General features: G+C 39.5%; 1 long non-coding RNA gene across 2 annotated transcripts in view; it reads left to right on the top strand.

The window, feature by feature from the left end:
- LOC107539610 (uncharacterized) overlaps positions 1–22,662 on the top strand; it is a 105,012-nt gene extending 82,350 nt beyond the window's left edge. For both annotated transcript variants that reach the window (XR_001603422.2, XR_015714257.1), the window contains one exon: positions 22,576–22,662. This is a non-coding gene — a long non-coding RNA (uncharacterized LOC107539610). The remainder of the gene's footprint in view (positions 1–22,575) is intronic.
- The last annotated feature ends 1,092 nt before the right edge of the window (positions 22,663–23,754 follow it).

Raw genomic sequence — 23,754 nt, 5'->3', positions numbered from 1 at the left:
TTATGTGACGCATCACGTGTCAATTTGCTAATATTGTGCCAGCCTTGCATCCCTGGAATAAATCCCACTTGGTCGTGGCGTATGACCTTTTTAATGTATTGCTGGATCCAGTTTGCTAATATTTTGTTGAGGATTTTAGCACCTATGTTTGTCAGGGATATTGACCTGTCATTTTCTTTGTTGTGTGTTTATCTGGTTTTGGAATTAGGCTAACACTGGCCTCGTAAAATGAGCTTGGGAGTCTGCCCTCCTTTTGAATTTTTTGGAATAGTTTGAGAAAGATAGGTGCTAATTCTTTGAATGTTTGGTAAAATCTGCCTGTGAAGCCATCTGGTCCAGGACTTTTGTTTGCTAGGAGTTTCTTGATTTACCGCTTTGATTTCATTAGTTATGGGTTTCAAACTTTTAAAGCATTGCTTGGAAATCAACCAAAAATATAAATAAAATGATGTTTCAGCTCAAAAAATGATAAGGACACGTCAAAAAAACCATAGGAGTCAAATTAAAGGAGTTCCCACTAGCCAAATCTGAGACGATTTAAGCTTAAAAATAATGATATTAATAACTTTTAATTAATTAAATTAAAAAATCCATGAGCCTACACTTATAACAAACAAATATACTGGGATAGACTACCAACTAATAAATGTAAGAGGAATGATAGTGTTAGAAAATAACTATTTTACAACCATTTTAACTATCAGACAAGAATCATCAGTGGAAGCTAAACCCAGTGGGTGAGAGTCTGTTGAGGATGAGGAAATTTATAGTCCTAAAAGTATCTCTCCATGAGTTATTCTTCAATTAGAAAGGAAAAGTAGAAGCCATACTGTGGACTAACTTGGTAGACACCACCTTAACTATTTAAGTAATTAAAGTTAATATTGCCTGTGATTGGACAAACCAACATCATGTGCTTCCTGATGCAATACACCAAGAAGACCACAGCATCATTTACATAATATACTTGCCAGAAACATATAACCTAAGGCTACTTATGAGGAAATAATAGACAGACCCAAGTTGAGGAATTTTTACAAAGGAAATTGCTGACTATTCATAAATATTAATGTGAAAGACAGAGAAAGGCTGATTCTGGACCAGAAAAACAAAAATTGCTATAAAGGGCATTTTGGGGGCAATTAGCAAAATTTAAATAAAATTCTAGATCAGGTAATAGCATTGTGCCAGTATTACATTTCCTGATTTTGATTACTATACTGTGGTAATGTAAGTGAATATCCTTGTTCTTGGAAAGTCCTCACTGAAGTGTTTAGAGGGAATGGGACATGTTGTTTGTAACTTTCAATTTAGAAAATAAGAGACATATATGAAGAGAGAAAGAGCAGGAGGAAAGAGGAGGGACAGGGTAGGAAAAGATGATAAAGCACTTGTGGCAAAATGTTAACAATCTTTATACTAAGCTTGCGACTTTTTTGTGTAAGTTTAAAATTATTTCAAAATAAAAAGTTATTAAAAAAGTGATGGCATGATGGAGTGCCTTCTATTTGGTATCCCCCCTTCACTCATTTTCTTCTAAACGGGACCTCTGATGTGCCTCTGAATGCAGTTCAAAAATCACTGCACTGAAGTGATCATTCCTTCCAGCAAAGAAAGGGGAGAGAGCAAATAGTTTTACATGTAATAATTGTTTTATACAGGGAAGGGGATATCTTATATTTCACTAGCTGTAAGAAGAGACTAGCTATCCTTTTAAATATTACAGATATAGTTGGTAAATATAGATATACACTTAAAAGAACGTGTGGATAAAATTAGGCACTAGGGCAAAGTCTGTATTTGGCCCCAGGGTTCATGGAATTTTAAGAGATACTGCCTCTTGGTAGTATGAAGAAACTTATTTAGGTAGCTGCAATAGAAATTACTTTTTATTTAGGTTTATTTGTGCAACTGGAATGAGGCATAGGAAAAAGAGTGAAGTGTGTAAATTCTAGTTTATGTTTTTGATCATGGTAAGGGTAGCTGCTATCCCTAGAATGACAAGGTCATAGTGAACTTTAAAAGAGGACAGATGATGAAAGAAATTATTCCAGAATGACAAAAGAGCTGTCAAAGGAGCAATGTTAAAAGCATCATCCTTGTGGCCTCTTCAGTAGTTGTACTGAGTCAATGCCATCTACGTACTTCTCGAAAATGGCACCCATAATGTCAGAGAGGAGCCCAACCCAACCACAGTGTCATTCCCCTCTGTTTCCTAGAGTTAACAACATCCTCCCCATGCAGTACAGTACTTCAGAAAGAACACAATTGAAGGTCTAGAAAATATTGTCGAATACCGAAATTATGAAATTATTATAAATATGGGAATAGCACATAGATTATTGTAGTTTGGCTGCAAGAGAATTCTAGTGTCCTTAAAGGAAAAGCAACCAACAAAGGGAAACAAAATAAGTATCTTCTTTTGATCTAACTTATGAGCTGAATACTAAAATCTTATATGATGAGATGTAGCAAAAGTAGGGAAATTAGTATATAAGACATGAAAGAACATTGTTTTCAGTACTGCCACAAGATATCAGAAATTATATGGGGTAGTTATGGTGTAAAGAGCAGGTGAAGAAGGAAAATAAACTTCATTAAAATAAAATAATGCATATTATCAGGATGAAGATGGGCAGTAATGCTTTCAGTGTACCAATGATTGTATGTACAGAACACATGGTTTCTTGGCAGTTTGGAAAATAAATGACAAAATGACTTCTCATGGACAAAGATGATATAGGAATAAAATTGCACAATTATTAAAAAAAGTCCCTTTATTAGAGATTAGAAAAATTATAAATTAAAACAGAGATGTTAAATGGAAAATGATCTGTAATTTTAACATTTGCAGGCATGGTGTGAAAGTAGGTAGAACTAAATCAAGGAGGAGAGCATGTTGACAAAAGGAACTGTAATTGCAGGCAATATATAGACAGAGTGCTTTGTAAAGCTCTGCCACAGAACAGTGATAAAGCATCAGTGGTAGTTGGAACAAAAGAATAGAAGAATGGATAATTTAATGACCACTCACAGTAGTTATTACTCTGTAAAATATGATAAGAAGGGCAACCAAATCCGGTGCCAAATCCGGACACACGGTGGTTGGCTAAAGGAGTCAGGAAGAAGTGTTATTCTAGTTGGTGTAACTTGCTTAGCTGCTCAGGCACCCTCTTTTTTCCAGGTATTATTATCTCCTGCTATCTGCAGAACTCAGACATGGAGAGCTCAATGGTCTGCTGGTCTTTAGAACATACTGTATTTTAATGATCATAATAAATGCTTGGAAAATATGCTGCAAATATAGAGATATTGGTGTTTCAGTAGAATTAATGACCACATCTGTCTTTTGATTGGTGTTTTCCTTTAAATCATGAGGACTAGTGATGAGTTCCCAGCCAGAGATTTTATTAAAAAGACTGACTGTATATAATATCTGACATTTTTTATGCTTATACTAGACTAGGTTTTAAACACTGGAACCACAGTTCTGCCCAATGAAAAACATGGTTGCTTTGGGAAGAAATAATAACAAATAAGATGTGGTGTTTTTATTTTATAAAATAGTGTGCACATGTATAGTGCGTGCAAGGATCCAGAATACAAAGCTGATTTAACGGCAATCAAATTTTAGTAGAATTTACTTGATTGTAACATCTTCCTCTTAGGCTGGAATGCAGTATCTTACGGAACATCAGACAAATCACTCGTTCTGGGAACAAAGACTTTTGAAAGCTGTCAGCTCACTGACAGTTATGATGAGCATTTATTTCAGGCTTATAAAACATATTAATCAAACTTGTTCAGAAGTGGTGGTCCAAAGAGGGTTATTTTATTTTTGAGAGATACTTTAAGTAACTGAGGAGTACTGGTAACATATTCTTCATGAATACAAAGCCACAACATTTGTTTTTTTTCCTTCAAAACAAGCAAATGCTTTTCTCAGGCTTAAGGAATAAAGCATAATGCAGGGACCTGTTTATTACAAGACTATTTGCAAAAGACCTATGCACCATTCATTGAACCTTGAAAAACACTTGAAAATATGGGTTGCATTTGCAAACTTCAGTGTATGACATAGAAATCTGGCAAGCTGCCTGGCTTCTACTTAAAGGATTGTCATTCTGGGAAAAATAAATTTCTCTAACTAGACAAAAGTCAATGTTTTCATGTTTTACTGCAATCAAACTGATAGAGCTGACAATTTAATGTCTCAACACTTAAAATATCTGCGGATAATCAGTTACCTCAATCAATCATAAACACAAATCCTTCTATTTTCGAAGCTTGTGTGTCTGTGACTAAGATATAAAACAGTTTGGTGAGTCCCTTCCCCCACAACACCTCATCATCTATCCCCCACCATCCTCCCAATATCCCTGATTCATTTTTAGCAATGCAGATATTTATACACATTATGCATCTGGAAATAACTTTTAACAACTCAAGTGTGATCAAATTTGGAAACTTTTCTTTCCCTGTCCTGTTTTATTTAATTTTTATGGGAAGTTTATAGACTGTATGCCTGTCAGGAAAAAGTGGAAGTGTTCTGGCATTCTAGCTGAAGACATCATTACGAGCGAAAAAATGCTCAAGGCTTTTTCAAAGTGGGTGCTGAAACATACATTTCCTTTCCCTGACTCCAGGGGATGCTGGTAGCTACCCAAAACAGACAGGTATTTTGGGGTCAAATGGTGTAGTCCCGGCCCCTTAGGATTTCCTGCAAGCACACCGACGGCTTACTTCTGGAAACTAATAATAATGATGATGACGATAAAGCTCGGGAGGCAGTGACACCAACATGAAAAGCTGCCTGAGGAACTGGATTCCAGGTCGCTCTGGATTTGGCAGAGCTGACAGGCTCAGCTCCCTAAGCTTTGGTATTGATAATGACGGGAAACTTCAGACAGTTTCAGAAATCTGTTTCTATTAAGATATGCCACGGTGTTTCTGCAAGGTGCGAGCGAGTTTACTGGGGCACACCGTTCTTCTTTCAGCATGATGAGAATTGATGTGAATGGTTTTATACTCCTAACAGGTAATTACTGTGAACACTCAATAAGCCAAATTCCTTATTTGAAATACTCTTTGTATATATACATATATGTTTATGTATGGTGTATATGTGCGTGTATGCATTTAATAGACATACGCATTCACCAGCCCTGCCTCCTTTTTTGTTTCTTTGATTATCTGGGGCTTTGCAATCAAACTAAGCCTAGTTTTAGGACCCTTGGGGCAGCATCTTTTAGTTCCCCGTCAGGCTGCGTTGAAAAACAATCAGTCTTGCTCTGCACTCACTTGGCGGAAGTGCCACTACACGAATTGTGCGGTGCTTTGCTCTTGCCATGAAGCCTGGGTGACAAAACTTTTTACAAGAAGCTGACTGTATTTGGGGTTATGAATATGCAATGACTCTCATTAGTATTGAAGTGCCAGAGCAGGGGCTGACATCCCCCACCACTCTGAGTTGCTGCAGAATCAGCTAATGAATTGTCTTGCTCTTTCACGCACACAGTCTGCTGTTGTGGCTCCCAAGTTCCAAGGGGAGTTGCCCAGTTCGAGAAGACCATTGACTGTAGAAATTAATTGTCAAGATCTACTTTTGGTTTTTTGTGAGTTAATGTTTAGACAGTGCTTAGACTGTTAAAACAGAAGAGCACTGAACTTTGCATAAAATAATATCCTGAATAGGAAAAGGTAGAGAGATGAGAATGCATATGTGTACTTATAGTCACCTCTGTGTATAGATATGCTTCCGTCCTGCATCACTGTACAGTAGGTGTGTCTATCTGTAGATGAAATCAAATCATAGAGACCTGACGTTCTGTTTGTTTGTCTGTTATCCTTCCAAATAGAACAAGCAGAGATGATAGAAAATTTCCAAAGTGAATGGGGTAGAAACAAAGCTATTTCATCAACTCTTTACCATTTTCTTTCTTTTTTCATTCCTGGATCTCTGCCAAGCATTTTGCAGCTCACACACATACCATCTTTCATGAATGTGTTACTGATAAGGATGTGTTTCTAGCCACTGATTAAGATATCTACGCTGGTTTTCAGTACGTAAGAAGATGCAAAAGTGCTCGGAAACCATTTAGAATGGTTCCTTTCAACAGGATAAGTTAAATGTGTTATTCTTCACCCCTCTTCCCTTGAAATTTCCTTTCAACTAGAAGAGAACTTCTGTGGCTTGCTGCAGATTGTAAAATATGGATTGACTTGAAATGGATCATATATGCAAAAAGGCAAGGGACATGCTGGAAGCTGTGCAAATAAGGCAACAAAGACTAAGTCCTTCTATTCGGGTGCTTGCTCGGTCGTCACGTGTTTAATCTGCAGTGGAAAGGCATCCCTTACAAGGAAGCAGATATATGTTATTTTTGTAGAGCTTCAGAGGGGAGTGTTATTATAATTTTTATATCTGTTTGACCCATCACTAGAAACAAGAAAAAACTAAAGCCCAAGAACATACACAAATAAGAGTACCAAGTATGAGTACAGCTTAAAATAAATGCAGTCTGACAAAAGTGGCTCAAGCATCATACATCAAACACTTGTTACCTCTGCCGGCCTTGGTGACTGCACATGACTAAGAACAAATCAGTGATAAAAATCTCAAGAAAGATGAAACCAGTCTGGGCCTTTGCAAAGACCATCAGTCATTTTATAGAGCTGTAATATTATTTGTTCAAATAATCCTTGGTTTCCTATTTAATGGACACAATACACCCTCCACTCTGAGACCAAAGCCACCAAGGGAAATATTTTTATTTATTTATTTAAAATACTGGACACATTTAGAACCAATCAGAAATGATCACATGACAAATTACTAAATTATTTTATTTCATTCCTAAATTTGCATTCTTGTTGCACTTCACTGTCAGCATAGGGTTGAAGAAACTTACTGTTTTAAAGCTCCTATATAATTAGAAGTAAAGCGCCTATATAATCACAAGAAATTTCTGATTTTTGGTGCTGTTTTCCTAGGTATCCAAACATTTTTAAATTATAAGGCAAATGTCTGCCTTGGTATGTCAAAATAAAGTATTCAACTCATGAGGTCACACTCACATTTTAAAATATAGGGGAAAATAATCAGTTGAAATAATTACATCTAAGCATAAAGGACTATTCAAATTAATTGAAATATTAACCCAAATCTGTTACTATGGGTATGAGAATCACATTAAAAGTGAAAATATTTTAGTTTTAATTATAACTATGATGGTTTTGATTTGGCTCTGTAATTAGCATCTACACTCTAGACTTTGTGACTGCTGTGAAAACATTATTTATAGAAGGTTTATCCAAATATAATTTGGCACCTGTTGCCTTTATCAAATATTGGAGCCTAATGGAATAAAATGCAAAAAACTTGTGCTTCTGTGTGCTTTGCTGACAATCATTTATTGCACCTCGTTTTCTATATACAACCATGGTACAATTGTAACAGCAGACAAAACATGTGTATTGTTTCTATTCACATTATGTTAAGCTGTTCTGCTATATAGCTGCAGGGCAACATGAAATATACATATGGATTGCCCTGGCCAGGTGGCTCAGTTGGTAGGAGCATTGTCCCATATACCAAAAAGGTTGCGGGTTCAATTCCCAGTCAGAGCACATACCTATGTTGCAGGTTCAGTCCCTGGTCGGGGCTCATCCAGGAGGCAACCGATCAATGTTTCTCTCTCACATTGGTGTTTCTCTCTCTCTCTCTCTTCCTCCTTCTCTTTCTTCCTTCCTCTCTCATAATAGGGAGGAGAAAGAATGAGAGGAGTTCAGCCTTTCATGAGTTTACCCAAAATTTTGCCAACAGAAGTTATTTTGATTTGAACATACAAGTTCTGTGCCTTATGGTTTAGTGTAATACTGTTTTGACTTATATGTGCCTGGAGAGGGGTACCATATTTTTTTAGTGTTTAGGATTTCTAGAAGCCTTGATCTGAACTTGAATGGACCAAGGAATTTACCATCAGCAAATGTTACTTGTACATTCCCTTGTCGGCCATAAATTAACACTTATTGACTACAATCTGGGTGCTGGGAGTGGAGAAAGGTGGATTAGGAAAATACAGAAAGCAGAATCCTGGGTACAAGGAAGTTTACAGTGTAGCTGGGATGCAAGATCACAAGGGACATGATGGAGATTCATTTGCAGGGCTCGATATCAACAAACATACATTGACTTAGTGTGCACTAACGTGGACATGTTTCAGAGCTGCCATTGAGATGTGAGAGCAGCCTCAGGAGAGACAACTATAGAGATTCTTTATATGAGGCAAGTTCTTGCCTGGATTTGCAAGTTTAAAAGTGTTATTAAAATGTATTAAATTGGGCCTCACTTTGAAACAGGATTTCAGTGTGTCTAAAACTCACTTTATATTGATTTGAATGTAATATTTCCTATAAAAGTGACTTAATTTGAAGTGTAGAATTGTGTGTTTGTAACATGCTTTTCATATTTCTCACTTAAAAAATTGTATTTGTATCCTTAGTTGGGGGGGGACCTTGTTTACCAAACTACCCCTTTTAAATGTAAAAGTGAATAGAGTACAGGAATATGCATTAAAAAGATTAGAGTAACATAATTTTAAACTACCTTTTTTCTGAAGACCTTAAGGCTTTCCTTAGTAGCCTTGCCTAAGTACATGTGTAAATGTTGACTCCTTATTAATGCCCAGCACAGTTACGCAGAAATTTCTAAATCCTGTATCCCCAGAGAGAGTCATTGTATACACTGAGGCAGGGGGAAACTTTTATTCCTTGATTGGGTCCCTGAAAACTGATATAACTGTTTAATTCTAGCCACAAGCTTGGCTCTCAGTAAAATTGAAAAGTTGTCTAATTTCTGTCCTTTAACTTTCATGCCCTTCTTCTTACCCTTCTCCTGCTCTCCTCAGGTATCAATGATAAAGGCTTGAGGTTACCCCCTCCCAAGTCATTTGCTTTTCTAATAGGAAACTCTGGGGTTTGACGTGTGTTTGGTATATGGCAGGCATGGTGCTAGACCTTTTCTTGCAACATATAGTTCTGTATTGATGTAAAGAGTGGTGCAGAGAAATGTATTAAGTGAATTTTCAGCATCATAAAAAGAGCTAGGTTTTGAGTCCCAGTGTTTCAGACTCTAAAACCTATGCCCTTTGAACCACAGCAGAACATTTTTAGACTTATAATAATCTATGCTGGGAGTTTAGGCTTTGTGCCAGTTCCACAGGAGGAAAGCTTTTGGCTGGAAGTATTGCTCTGGTACCATTTAAATGAGATGAGGTGGGTCTAATTAGTCCTACTTACTCATAAGGCCAGTTTTGTATTATTGCACCTCCAGTCTTTTAAATGTAGGCTTATTTGAGGGGGACCTTAAGCTTTGTTTTGAATTTATTCAGTTAAATTCAATCTGGTGAACATTTATTGAATGCCTGTTATTTGCCAGGCACTGTGTTAGATGCTGGTGGTGCAAAAACAGTCTATTTAGGGAGACCTTATAAATAACTATAATACAATTCACTGAGTGCTATAATAGAGGCATTTGCAGGGGACATGTGACAGAATAATTAACTCAAAAGAAGATGCTATATTTGAACAGAATTTTGATGAACAAGAAGTAAAAATTTGCTGGAAGGACAGAAGGAATTTGATAATTTATTTCAGGTGATGGGAACAACATGAACACGTGTGTGAATACACCTTGTATTTCTGGGATATGGTAAGAGTGGTAGATTGTAAGAGTGGTCACAAACTCTGCCCTTTCCTGCATCCAACTCCGGGCAATGTGATACTGAAGATCCTTCGATTAGGAAGGGGAGTCTGTTTCCCCACCTCTGTATTTAGGTTGACCATGTGACTTGCTTTGGCCAGTGGACACTAGCAAATGTGAAACTGGGAGAGACTTGGAAAGTGCTTATGCCCTAGGGCTTCTGTGCTTGGAACCCTGAGGCCCTATTATAAATGGGCCTAGGCTATCCTGCTGTAGAATAGGTGGCCACTGCAGGAGAAGAGAGGCTCTGGTTGACAGTCTGCTAACCACTAGATATGTGAGTGAGGTCATCTTGGATCATCTAGCTACCAGCTGATCCACCATTTGACCACAGACACATGGAAGAGTCCAGGAAAAATCTGTTGTCGGCCCAGACAGAAAAACCCAGCTGATTTGCACAATTATGAACTAAATAAAATATTATTTTAGCCAGTAGGTTTGGGATGTTCTGTTATACAGCAAAGCTGATACATAGACATCTAAGTAGAGGGCAGGGAACGTGGGAGGAAGATTTCCTGAACATGAAGAGGGTGCATAACATTTGCAATATCATGTTTAAAAGTTTAGATCTATTTTGTAGGACCAAGTTTCCCAAACTTCAGTGATTAATGTACCACTTTTATGTTTAAAAAAAATACCCGCATACTATCTAAATTAATTTTGAAGTGTCTAGTTTTTATATTAAAACTTATCTTGAAGGCAAACTCAATATGAACTTAAAGTCCCAGTTTGATCTGTTAATTCTTCTTTTTTAAACCTATTAAAATATAGAAATATTTTATTTTATTTTAGAAATATTTTAAAAGTAGGTCTGTGTGTTATCAGAAGTCATTTTGCATATAATGAGTGTTGCATTCTTGGATTTCCTGCTTTAATCAGTAGGAAGTAGGAGCATGTGGAAAATAATTTGAAGTAGAGGGGCTGCTGGTAGGAGGGAGTGAGGAGCCACTGCCGAGGTCCAGGTGGGGTATGGCACATGGTAGACAGACTTCAGATGTGTTCCTGAGGGGAAGAGAAAGGACCTGGTGATAGATTTGATGTATGTGTAGTGGGGAAGGGGAGTGTGAAGGACCGCTGAGTGGATACTGTAAAGAAAGGGGCAAGAACAAAAATAAGGTTTTAGATCTGTGGTTGCACTTGTTGAGTTTGTTAGTAGGTTATTTGAAAACTGAGGCCCACTAGACATTTGCGTATATGGATCTGGGCTTAAAAATGTTATTTTTGAGATCATCGGCATATAAGTGACAGCTGAAGTTTCAGGAGTAGATAATGCCAAGAGGAAGTGTTCAGTACAGAGATCTTCAGTCTTATTTTTCTCACCACCAAACTCTTAAGTGATATGATTTAGTGCAACTAGAAATACTGAGTGGTTCATATAGGTAATGATTCTCAAATGGGGGTGGAAAGTATGTGTAGTTTAAAAAATGTCCCCCAAATGATTTTGATATAGTACCCTTCATCCTTCCATTGATTTAGTGAAATGAGGACAAGGCTGAGGGAGAGGAGTTGGTAGAAAGGAACAGAGAGACCTGAGAAGTAGGCCCCCCAAAGAGGGAGAGACTGTTTACAGAAATGAAGGAACTTTAAGATGAAGGGGCACGCTGTGGTACTAAATTCTGCAGAGAAACCCAGTAGTATGAGGATTATTCTTTAATCAAAAGTGGCTCATCAAAGTATATTACATGGCATGCAATGCGAGCATAGTAAATATTTGGGTGAATGATTTATGTAGAACTGTTTTGTGTTTGAAACAAGCCTTAAATATTCAGGTCAGACAGGATTTGTAATTGTACTGCTTTGGGCTCCAACTAAAATCACTGTGGGTTTTAAAAATTTTGTTTCTCCGTCCGTGGTCAGTGTCTTAGAAGAGTGCCCTCTTGGGCAGCATACTCCTCGTCTCAGTGGGAAGCCGTGTTTGAGGCTGTTTTCAGGGACTAATGTCGATCAGCAACCCTGTGGCCAGTCCACACATGGGCCTCCTACCCTGTGCCACCTGTGGTTCCCAGAAGTGAGCGAGTTGCCTCATGATGGTTTGCGTTGATGGAATGAATACATTCGACCGGCAGAGCTGGGACGCCATCATCCTATCTGGTTCTCAGGTGATTTTTACACTCATGTTAGCGGCTCCTTTTATTATTGTTAATATTTTTCAAATGATGTAAATTTCTACCATGCTTTGCCTGTGGTTAAGGAATGGCCCCGGATCAGGACAGCAGAGTGTTCTCAGGCCATGATTTGGTGGCTGCGCATCCTGCTTACAGTATGCTCAGCAGCACACACTGGTCTGACATCTGGCATTCACGACTCCTGTGAGACTGGCTTCCCCCTAAATGTGCCCTGAAAGCATCCCTGCTGTGCCCCTTCTGTCCAAGTGTAAACACATCACAGGAAATGAACAAGTAAAGACCCACTTTTCCTGAAGGAATCAGGAAACCCCCTCACCCAGCTGGAGACCGGGCTTTGGTGTCCAGCTTCAGGAAATCTGACCAGCCATTCGGGTAGAGGCTGTTGTCTTGTGGCACCTTAGGCCCTCTCTTCCTCTAAGCTCCCCGTGTGCTCTGTTCTGAGTTACCCAGCTGAGGAAAATTGCTTCGGGACCTTCGAAATGTGAAGTAAGGGTTGTCTTTCATTGTGGATTCATTAGTGCAGCTGGGGTTGGTTATTTACAGTTGTACATTTGGCTCTGTCTTTACGGAGGCAGGGGGCTTGTTTTAAAATGATTGAAGCAGTCTAAAGTTAAGCCTATAAATAAATATATCTATTTCCATTTGTTTTAATGTGAAGATAAAATGTTAAAATGATTAAAGAAAATAGGTACATAACAAGGAAGTTAAGGCTGCAAAATAAAAGAGGAGAGCCTTTCCCCTTTCCCTTGCTCTCTTCCCAGTTCCGTCTTTTGCTCCAGCCTAATGAATGCATTTTAAGTAAAATCCACACGCTCTCTTTGCTCTGTCTTCCTACTACTACAAAAATCAGCTCAGCCCCTCTTTCAGATCCACTTCAAGGAATCACAGGCTTGACCCCCCCGCCATGGTTTGTCTGAACTGGCTGCCTCCGCAGCACACACTGGGTCCAAGGGCTGGAGTGGGGACCTGGGCGGGGAGGGAGCGGGGAGGGCCACTCAGCCCAGTGAGTCAGGGGCCGCGTGAAAGCACTAGGTGAGCCAGGAGCTAATGAGAAAAATAGGGGTCGTCGCTAATTCTGATGTGGGGAATCTGAAAGGCTCTTCTGCATGCCAGGGTATTTGAATATTTGGCAAACAGCTGGCTGGGCTCTGGGCGAGTGCCTCTTGATTCGCCGGCTCAGATGTTCAGAGATAAAATGAGGCAGCCGGCACGCCAGCACATAGCTCATAGCCTCGCAGTCAGTTTTGAATTTAGATTTGAATTGTGATATCAATGTCATGGTGGCACATGCTTTGAGAAAGTACTTACAGAGAATAATTGAAAGATTCAGTGTGAAGCTTCTGAAAGCCGTAATTTAAAGTTCCAGAAGCCTCCATATTACTCTCACCATTAAAATTTAAAGTGACAGAAGCCCAATTATGGTTGTTATTTTCTTAAATAAAATCATATTTCTACCCCAAGTGAAAGATTCATTGCTGTTCACTAATGTCTGTCAGGAGAGCCCATCCCGACCGCGTCCAGTGTCAGCAGCGAAGATAGTTCGCTTTATCCAGGGGACAATGAGGCGACCCTGGGGAAGCAGAGCTGGAAAGCCTCCTGGAGGAGCTGGACTTGCAGGAGGCTGATTTGCATGATAATCACCATTATAGATCCTCTGTGGTGCCAGCCTCCACACTTAGCCAAATGCAGTATAACTTTTAATAGCAGCCGAGAAGGCCGAGTAGGGGCTGTAGCACGCATTTTGCAAAACCTAAAAGATGTCAAAAACGGCTAGTGAAGAGGGTTGTAAAGCTAAACCTCACCGAGGAATGGAGACTTGAAACATAACTTTAAAACCTGATTAAAAAAGAAAAACCTGGTAAAGGATATAACTTTGGGGACTGTTATAAGATACGAAGATTTTCCCTCTTTTTTTTTTTTTTAAACTCACAGAAATCTGTTTACCAGAAGAATTTGTTTACCAGAAGGACTTCTGTGGCCACTGAAAGCATGACGTGGAAATAGATCAGTGGAAATACAGAAACATTTCCAGTGCAGAAATTTCTTTATCAGTTAAAAGTATGGAGTCAGATTTTTAGACTATGAATCCCTCCACCAATTTCTCTGGTCCATTTGATTTCACACTATACTGCATTGTGTTTGGGGAATATTGTGTAATGGTAGCCAGAATTGTGATGAAAAATTGCACAGGGCCAGTCAAGCTTAAACCACTGTTATTTATGAAAACTTTATTCCTCAGGGTTCCCAGGGACAAAGGAGCATGTGAATCAACTAATATTATGATGCATGATGTTGAATGATATAGAGTATATATACATCAATACTAATCTAAGCAATGTCTTATAAATAATAAATCATGTAATTTCTCAAAAGTATCACAGTATGATAAAACATTTACAGGTTGGTTTTGGTTTTGCTGTTTTGTCATGACTTTAGCATAGCCAGCCCCGTGGCAGCTTGCGAGTTTAATTTTTTGTTGTCTGGCTTTAGCCCTAGAATCTCTCCACCTTTTTACAAAACTGATCCCATGACACGAACTCAACTTCCTTTCCTTCTTCCTTGCCTGGAATCACTGTGGCTTTCCCCCTTTCTTCCGTTTTATTCACATCTCCGGTAGAGGTGTCTACCTTCCCTCGTGTCCTTGATTCCATCACTGTGCCCAGACTCTCGCTGGAAAGTATTTCGTCTCTTCCACTTGCCACATTTGACATTTTTTGGCCCCATCCTTAAAAAAAAAATATTTCCCCAAATTCCCTACTCTGTTTCCTTTCCTTTAATTCTCCTTGACTTGTCTACTTCTTGCCTCTTCCTTCTCACCACTTACCCTTTCACCTATTGCAACCTCAGCTCAGCCACCACTGGCACTACTGTCACAGATGAAGACTACACTCCTACTTGACAGACCACATTTCTGCCCCACAGGGAGAGGAACTTACCTAACAGGTAAATGTGGAGTGAGCAAGGGGGCCAGCTCAGCTTACTGCCACCTTTCTACCCAGAGAAGGGCCTGCCCACCAAGAGCCCACATTCTCCCTGGGCCTGGGAGCCCACCCAGCCCAGCATGGCACTGGCTTGTGGAGATGGCCTGAGTCTACAGTTTAGACAGCGAGGCTTGGTTTGGCTTTCACACTACGCTACCTCGTCTACCCTGGCCTCAATTAGTAATAAAGGTTATATTTTAGTCTCTTGTTTCTTTTATTTTTATATTATTTCTTAACTTGTTCAGAACGCAGGAGAGGAAGGGGGTCTCAACTTGGAGGACTTTCTTGGAAACCTAAATAAATACAATAGCGTATACAAAGCAAAAAGTTCAAGTCCTCTCTTCCTAATCTTGCTTCCCTGAGGCTTGGTTCCTCTCTTTCTTTCTCTCCCTCCCTGCCTTGTGAGGATACAGCAAAAATGCGGCTGTCTGTAAGCCAGGAACTAGACCCTCACCAACAATCAAATCTACTTGCACCTTTATCTTGGATTTTCCAGTCTGCAAACTGTGAGAAATAAATGTTTGCTGTCTTAAATCTGGTTCCACCACCTACCCCACAGGGCAAGTGTTGGGCTGCCCTCCACCTGGATTGTTTTGCTCATGTCCCAAGGCTCTTTTTTTTTTTTTTTTTGCAGAGAGGCCAGTGGTAGCTCATTTACAAGCAGACCTAGAGACAAGAAAAAAAAAATTATGCAATATGACAGAGCTGTGGAATCCTGACTGCTTTAGGCAGCCCCTCCAAAGTAGGTAGGATCTGTCTGGAATCTTTGCCACACTGTGATGGCCTGTGTGGGAAACGCTGTGTGTCATGGACTTGGCTCTGGGAGCAGACATGTGCCTGACTGTCACGCTTGTACATTTTCCTCACTCAGGGCACATGTGGAAGCATGCCTTCATTAGAAACAAGGGCAAAATGAGTAGCAGAGAGGACCATGTTAAACAGCCAGGAATTTTCACATAATGTGCACATTTTCACAGCACCGCAGAAAGGACCAGGCAGCCTGGCTGTGCTAGATCGTTTCACTGCTCACCAAAGAGATTCGAAATGGACTTTTAATTATTATTGCCGATTTGCTATGGCCATATTCCTTGATATGAACATCTGATTAGGATTAAATTTCTTTAATTGATGAATAGAGCACTTAAACTTGCAGGGTTGAATTTGTTGTCATATATTGGCATCTGGACTATATTGTTGTATTGGCATATGTTATGTATTATGACTTTTTGCTCGAGTACAAATTACAGGCACTTCTTATCTGTTTTAGTTTTGAGGTCACTGCTCTTCCTCCCTTCACCTTTGTGTGGCTTTTTAGATTTGTTAATGGAGCAGGGCTAAGTGACTATTAAACTCTTTTTTATATACAGTAAAACCCATTAACACGGACCTCACTAAATTTGGAATTTATGATAATGAGGGCAGGACCAGGCTAAAGTTTACTTTTGCATTGTCTCTGAAGGAAAGCTTTGCTGAGCTAATACATAGTATAAATACAATTACTGGGGGGTGGCACTATTACTTTAACAAGCAGTGTTTTCAAGCACTCCAGAGAAAGGCCTTGCAGGAGAGGTAGTGAGGTAGTGTGGCAGACTGGCATAGTGCAAACTGTGCCTCTTACCAGCTATGGGACCTTAGACAAATTACTTAGCTTCTCTGAGTATCTTTCCTCATCTGTAAAATGAAGATAGTTATCTAATTTATGGGGTTACTGTGAGGGTGAGATTTAATGTATAAAAAGTGCCTGGTGTGCAGTATGTACTTCATAAATGGCAGATAATTATTACCTACCTAAAGTAATTGGTGAGCTAATTTCAAATACTTCTCATTTTTTCACTAAAGCAGGGTTCCTCGGTGCTTTAGAGTTTTGCTACCCTGATCTGAGATATTGCTTTATTATTATTATTGATTGAGGGAAGACCCCAGCAGTTTGGTGTGGTGGTGGGGGGAACACTCATGTACTTTGGAGTCAGACAGTCTCAGGCTTGAAAGTAATTCTATCACTCGTTAGCTATGTGGCCTTAAGCAAGTTACTTAATGTTGCTCAGGTTTTGTTTTATAATTTGTGAAAATGGAATGATAATACCTCCTGGACATTCATGAGGATGCAGTGAGATAGTGCATATAAGGTGTTCAGCCCAGCGATTTTCATGTAGTATCTCTCAAACATCAGATGTTGCTGTTATCATGATCTTTTTGACACTAGTCCAATACCTAAGACTTTTCATTAATTCAGACTTGTCTTCTTCAGTTCACCTAACTAATGAATTTTCCTCTAGATGTAATCTCCATCCTGATGAGAATTTTAAGTATGTAAGTAAAAAATTATAGAGAAGCAAAATGGCTATATAAATAGGTAGAGTAAAAGAAGAAAAAATATTTTGAAAGTGGAGGCACAAGCATCAAATCAGACTTAAATTACTGAATAGGTAATGTTGTGCATAATCTTTGTGCCCTCTGTGGAAGGTCTTTATATTATCCAGAAGGAAATCACACTTTATGCATATGTAGTAGAAAGTGTAGACTGGTGACCAGCTCGTATCATTCACTGGAGAGGGGAGCAGTGAGCCCATGTTCAACTTTATTTTCATCTTGTTGCTTTCCCCTTTGTTTCACAGGCTGTATGGATGAGAAATGTAAGCGCTATAATGTCCTGAATAGAGACTATAATCTATCTTCCCCTTAATGACAGGCTTACACAGTTTGTCAGAATCCATCACCTCAGTAGATCAGGCTGTATTACTTCGATGACTGGCAAATGGGTGCCACTTGTGGTGAAATGAAAGCCACCAGGTGTGTGTGTGTTTATTAAGTACTCTTCAATAGGAGAAATGTGTTTTACTGAAAACTCTCATTCATTTATTTTTGTAGAAGCAAGAAGTGCTCATCTTTTTTTGGAAAGACATAAGAATTATTTTTCATGAGACCTGAACTATTACAATACAAATTCACAACCATAAACATGTTATAAAAATCAAGTGGTTTTCTTTCTTCTTTCTTTCATTTTTTTTTACATTGTATGCATGCACAATGGAACCTTGCAATAAAAACTGGAAGGGGAAGAACCAATTCTCAATACTATTGGGGCTATGTGCCTTTGACTTCCCAGGGCTGCCCAATTTAAGCAGATAATTTTTAAAAGTAAAGGCAATTCTTTAAATTGACAACCAATGGTTTAACATATATGTATTTTCATATAAATAAATTCACAAGTCAGTTAAAAACCTTTCGTTAGAACCATGTTTTCTAAGATTCGTGTCAGAAAATGTTACCACTCTAATGCATACCATATTGATTAACTGTATTACTTCAATGTTGTTTTTTTGTTTTTAATATATCTTTATTGATTTCAGAGAGAGAAAGGGAGAGGGGGAGAGAGAGATAGAAACATCAATGATGAGAGTCATTGATAGGCTGCCTACTGCATGGCCCCCCTGGGGCATGCAACCTGATGGGTAATCCAATGGCGATCTCCTGGATCATAGGTCATGCTCAACCACTTAGCCACATTGGCCAGGCTGTTTTGTTTTTGAAGTACCTAGTGGTTAGTTGTTAAAGTATGGCAAGAATTTTCTAGATTTGCATATCAACAGGAACAGCAATATTAATTAATTTTTATAGAATGTTTACTATATGCAGATTCTGTATTAGAAGCTGGGAATATGGGAAGCAAATAAAAAAAAAAGAGTCTTATTTGCTAACAACAACCTGTGAAGTAGCTATAAACAAAGAAACAAGTTCGTAGAGTTTAAATAATTTGTCCAATGTTGCATAGCTAGTAAGAGAATTATAGTGCTATATTTGTTCCAGCAGCCTAACCTATATCCAGGTTAAGAGACTAAAATATAATGGTTTAAGCAAACTGGAAGGAGCTCCCTGACAAAGTGGAGCTGTCATATCAGCTACAACCTGCATATGGTTAGACTGTTGGGTAAAGGAGAAAGAAACTTCCATCTTACTACTCTGCTATCCCTAGGTGTTGGCCTCATTCATATGTCCGGAGACACATAAGCATTCTCTTTAAAGGCATTCCCTAGATGTTGGACTCCTAACTTATACTCACATCCTGCAGGCCATGCTAGCCGCCAGGCCTGAAATTATACTCTTTGTGGCCATGTACTTCTCAAAATCCAAGGGTTCTATTAATAAAAGAAAAGGGGAAATAGGGACAGTTGGCAATCTCCGCATCACATGCTAATTAAGAGCATTGTTTCAAAGTGAAGTTTTGGCCACAGACTCGGATAAGTGACAGATGATCTTATGACTTTGGGATATCCTGCATTCATTATTTCTTTCTTTCCAAGGTTACGTACATATGTATATAGTGTGTGTATTGATATATTTAAATATTCAAAATATGTGTGCTATCAAGATTATTACATGATTCTAAGTGGACTCTGGTCATCTGCAAGTGCTAAATTCAAAATTTCACGATGGAAGAAGCCCACTGGCTTTAATCTTTGGCAGGAAGGCTTGCAAATCCCCCAGGATTTGTCTTGCTTACATTTTCACTCTGAAAAAGATCTCAGACTCAAAGATCTATGCTGTAAGAGGTGTGTTCTTTGTAGAAATAAAATTACTCTAAGGTTTTAGTGAGGCATGTATTCAATACATCAATCATAAACAACTCTGACCCAGAACTTCAAAGTTTCCTAGAATTCTTGGTCTATTCTAATAATGTTTAGACATTTACTATAGAAAAATCAATTCACAAGTATTTATTGAGAATACGCTTAGATAGCAGTTATATTGAGATGGACCCACAGATTCCTACTCAGGTATCTCCTGGGGCTACAGGTACTTGGAGGGGATAAGCACAGGATAGACCTCAAGTGCATACACATATATTCTTATTTGTTTTCTGGGGGGTGCCCTCTGCCCTCCCCCACCCTGAACCTAATGCTGTGTTGATGAGCTCAGCTCTCCTTTGTAGAGCTACTTGGAAATGTTGTGTCTTGCACAGAGAGGCCTTCTTGATCCCTTTGTCCAGCTCTTTAGATCCTAATTTGCTCGATGAGGTAGGAGAAAAGCAAAAGAGAAAGATAAAGGTTTAAGTTAGAGCTAGTCTAAATCAGTCTATCCTAGGCCTTATCTGGGGCGGGGAGCTGGTATTGGGGAGGATCTCCCAAGTGGGAGGCAGTTCCAGACCTGCTTTGCCTCATTGGCTATAGAAGCCAACATTCTAACCTTTTCTTTCATTGCACCAAACACCTTATCCCTTTTAAAAGGTTTAGTTGAGTCCAGTAACTGCCACTTTGATGGGGTGAGGTTGGGGAGTAGAGTAGGGGTCGAGAGAAGAAAGAAGTGGAACTGCTCTCCCACTAAAGGTCGATGTCAAGTACTTTGGAGGCACCACAGCATGCACAGGACGTGGCTTTTCTCCAAGTGCTCAGAGAACTAGCGGTCTGTCTGCAGAGCTAATGCATGTGAAAACATTTAGTGAAAACCAAGTACTTAAACTGTGTGATATTGATTACTCCAGAGGAATCCAGATAAGGGATAAGTCAATGTGGATTTGTTTCCTGGAGGATGCTTCTTAGATCAGGTCACAGATGAGGTGATTAAGAAAGCAGAGCTAATTAAGAAGGTGTGGTGGGGAGGGATGAACAAAGATTTGAGAGGAGCTGAGAGGCCAGTAGACCTTTGTGCCTGAAGCGGAGACTTCATGTTGGATACTTGGAAATGAGGTGGTATACTTCAAAAATCAGGCCGGGATGGACTAGAGGTAGTCATGTAAGATTTTTTTGGTAAACTAAATTAATGTTAATCTCTTTAATTTTTTATGGAATGAAGTGGGGGTGAATTTATAAATGAATGAAGAAGCAATAGATACTATAAAAACATTATAGTGTTAGAATTTGTCTGGGTTGGAAAGAGGGGGTTCCTATACAGTATCTCAGCAACCTAGGTTGCCAGGGAGCAGGAGGAAGCCAAGACTAGGTATATCAGGGATTGGGAGCCTGGCTGCACTAGAGTTGGCCAGCAGTCCAGTCCTTAGTGACCGAGAGGATGTGATGACCTTGAGAGTGATTTAGGGAAAGTGTTGGATCTGAGGAGATCCAATTCAGGAGGTTTGGGCAACTAGCATGTAGATAGCAGGTGAGATTCAGAGTTAGGAATGATGGTGTCATGGTGGTGGACAACCTGATTCCAGCTGGATCCCAGCCAGCAGCTGGAGTCCTGGAATAGAATCTGAGGTGGGGTTGGTATCAGGGCCCCAGCCAAGTAGATTTAGGTTCGGGGCAAGGCACATGGCATTGTAGGAAATGGGAAAGCTAGTCAGGGCAGAAGCCCTTTCTGAAGATTGGCCAGTATGTCTGGAATTAGTAGGGAAATAGAGGGAGAAAAAATAATGGAGTGTGGAGCAAATTCAATGTATTTGTAGCCAAAAAAGGAATTCCAGTCACATTCTCTGGTGGGCTGAGGTTGCTTCTCTTTTGCCTGCCTGATGAGGGAGGGCTGAAGGTCATAGCTACTCTGAGCCTCTTAAGTGGACACTCCAGGGGCCCCAGCTCAGAGGGGTTCTGCAATGAATGGCGGGAGTGGAGGCCCAGTGGGAGAAGTGTCACTTGGAAGGAGTTGAGACTATAGCCGAGGAAACCTAGGCATAGCTAGAAGGCTGTCATATTCCAGGGTGGAGGGGCTGGGTCTGACAAGGGGGGGGAAGATTTAGTAGAAATTCAGAAGAAAAGGGACTGAAAAAAATAATGCAAATTAAGAAGTAATAGGCTTTAGGGACAAGTTTGATATAATGGATAGAGAAGGAAAAATCTAAGGGGATTCCAGGTGGATTTTAAATGCTCATGTAGTATGGCATTTTTGCTCATGAGCTAACAGGCATTTTAAACACATATACAGTTGCCTTTGGCCTATTTTAAAAAACCCAAAGAAATAAAGTAAATTAGTAAATTAGTGAGATGTGTTAAGACTAAGCTCATCTGTGTTGGCTTTACATCTTACTGCAGTGGGTCTGAAATGGAGTATTCAGAGAGACGGCAGCTCTTGAGCATATGAATGAATAGAAATGTTTCTTGCAAAGGTGTCTGTCATCCCTGGTCCATGATAGTGTTACTAATATACATGCACATGGATATGACTGAAAAGCCAAGGTGGGACCTACCTGGGTGCTTCCATGCTGCTCTCACGGTGGCGGGGGCTTTGCCACTGGAGTTGATGCTGGTAGTGTTTGTACACAACTCTTTTACCCACCTGGTTAGCTCAGAGCCTTTGCTGAAGAAAGCATGCTCCTGCCCAGCCAGATTGCTTCACAACAGGCTTCTCCATCTGCAGCTGTTATTTCCCAGCCATCCACTTTGGAGCTACACGATGGGACACAGGCAGGGGATTTATTCACGAAGGCGTAGGACTTGGGACTTCAGGAAGGACTTTATTCCTGTTTATCAAGGCAAGGAAAGAAAATACAGAATCCTTACTTGGGTAGGGAAACCTTGTTTGCAGAATGCACAGATATGTAGTGTTTCTGATTTTGTGACACCTGGATCTGGACCTGGAGGTGGCATGGATTTCAAAGTCATTATGTAAGGTAAGGAAAGAAAACTTTGAACAGCACTATCACCATAAAAGATCCTGCATTTTTGTTGTGTTTTTGAACTGTTGAGCTAAATAATTTTAGTGATTAGCAAAAGACCTCTGACAAGTTGGTTTTAGAAAGGCTTGGATTAATAATTTGTTTCCATTTTGTTCACAGATGCACTGTCTGTAGGGCAGGGGTGGGATGAATACCTGCTTCTCTAAGTACCTGCTTCAAGTCATCTTTCACATTTTCTTCCTGGAAAAACAGCCATTGGAGAATCATCTTGCTCCCTTCAGCAAAAATGGAAACAAGTCAAGACACTAAGAATGCCACAGTTGCCAGCAATTAATGATGCCGGTGCTATGCAAGCAAGCTTTGGCAGAGGAGTTTTCAAGACAGTGTGTGCCTCACTAGCCAGAAGTCAGGAAGGACTGAGCCTATGCTTTTCGTCTCAGCTGCTCCTTAGATCAGTGCAACCCCTCCAAATTAATGTGAATTGAAATATGCTTTGCCTTTCCAACTTAATTGAGTACTTACTACATGTGAATCACTGTACAGAGCAGGGGAAGGAAAACGAGTGAGACAAATAAGGTGTGGTTCCTGCCTTCAATGGATTTACAATTAGTTTCAATGCACTTTTTTTTTTTCATCGTCTCCTCCTAAGTGTGTCTCTAAGACAGGAAACGAATGGAAGAGTGTATTCTATACGTATTTTAAGTTTGTTTAATAAAAAACAAAACAAAACTCCTAATGTGAACAATTCAGGACATCTTAATTCCATTTCTTGTTGGACTTCTGATAGGTAGGACCCTTTTTGTTGATTCCAAAAATATTTAGTACACTTGAGAGATATTAACACATTATAGTTGGAGTTAATTTGAATGAAATTATTTTTTCCCCTTAGGTGTAGGTTATCTATTGTAAACTATATTGTGTTTGTACATTTCTTGGGGACTGGGGAGGTGAATTACATCTGTTGTCTCAAAAGGCCCTATCTTTAGTGCCCCGGGGGCCTGCCATTCTGAGTGAATTGTTAGCATGGAGGAGGGGAAGGTTTGAATCAAACTTGGGGGTCCTTGCTCATGGACCCAAGAGAGGGCAGGGAAGGAGCCAAACAGACCTGGAAAATGGCTGTGTATGAAAATTTCGCTATTTCAGTATTCATGGTGTTGTCCTCTATGTTGAGTGACTATACAGTTTTTCCAAAAAATTATTTCTGATCTGGGAGTAAGTCGTGATTTTTCCTGTGTGAAAACACTAATGTGACTGTAGACACTTGACGTTTTATGTAGTGTCTGTGACACATTTTGGTATGTATGAGCCAACAATTGACATGTCTTTGTCTCGAGTAAT

Source organism: Miniopterus natalensis, chromosome 3, assembly GCF_054644295.1.
Source record: "Miniopterus natalensis isolate mMinNat1 chromosome 3, mMinNat1.hap1, whole genome shotgun sequence".
In the NCBI taxonomy this organism is placed as follows: Eukaryota; Metazoa; Chordata; class Mammalia; order Chiroptera; family Miniopteridae; genus Miniopterus; species Miniopterus natalensis.
Note: the sequence above shows the minus strand (reverse complement) of the source record. Positions and strands in the feature narration are given on the sequence as shown.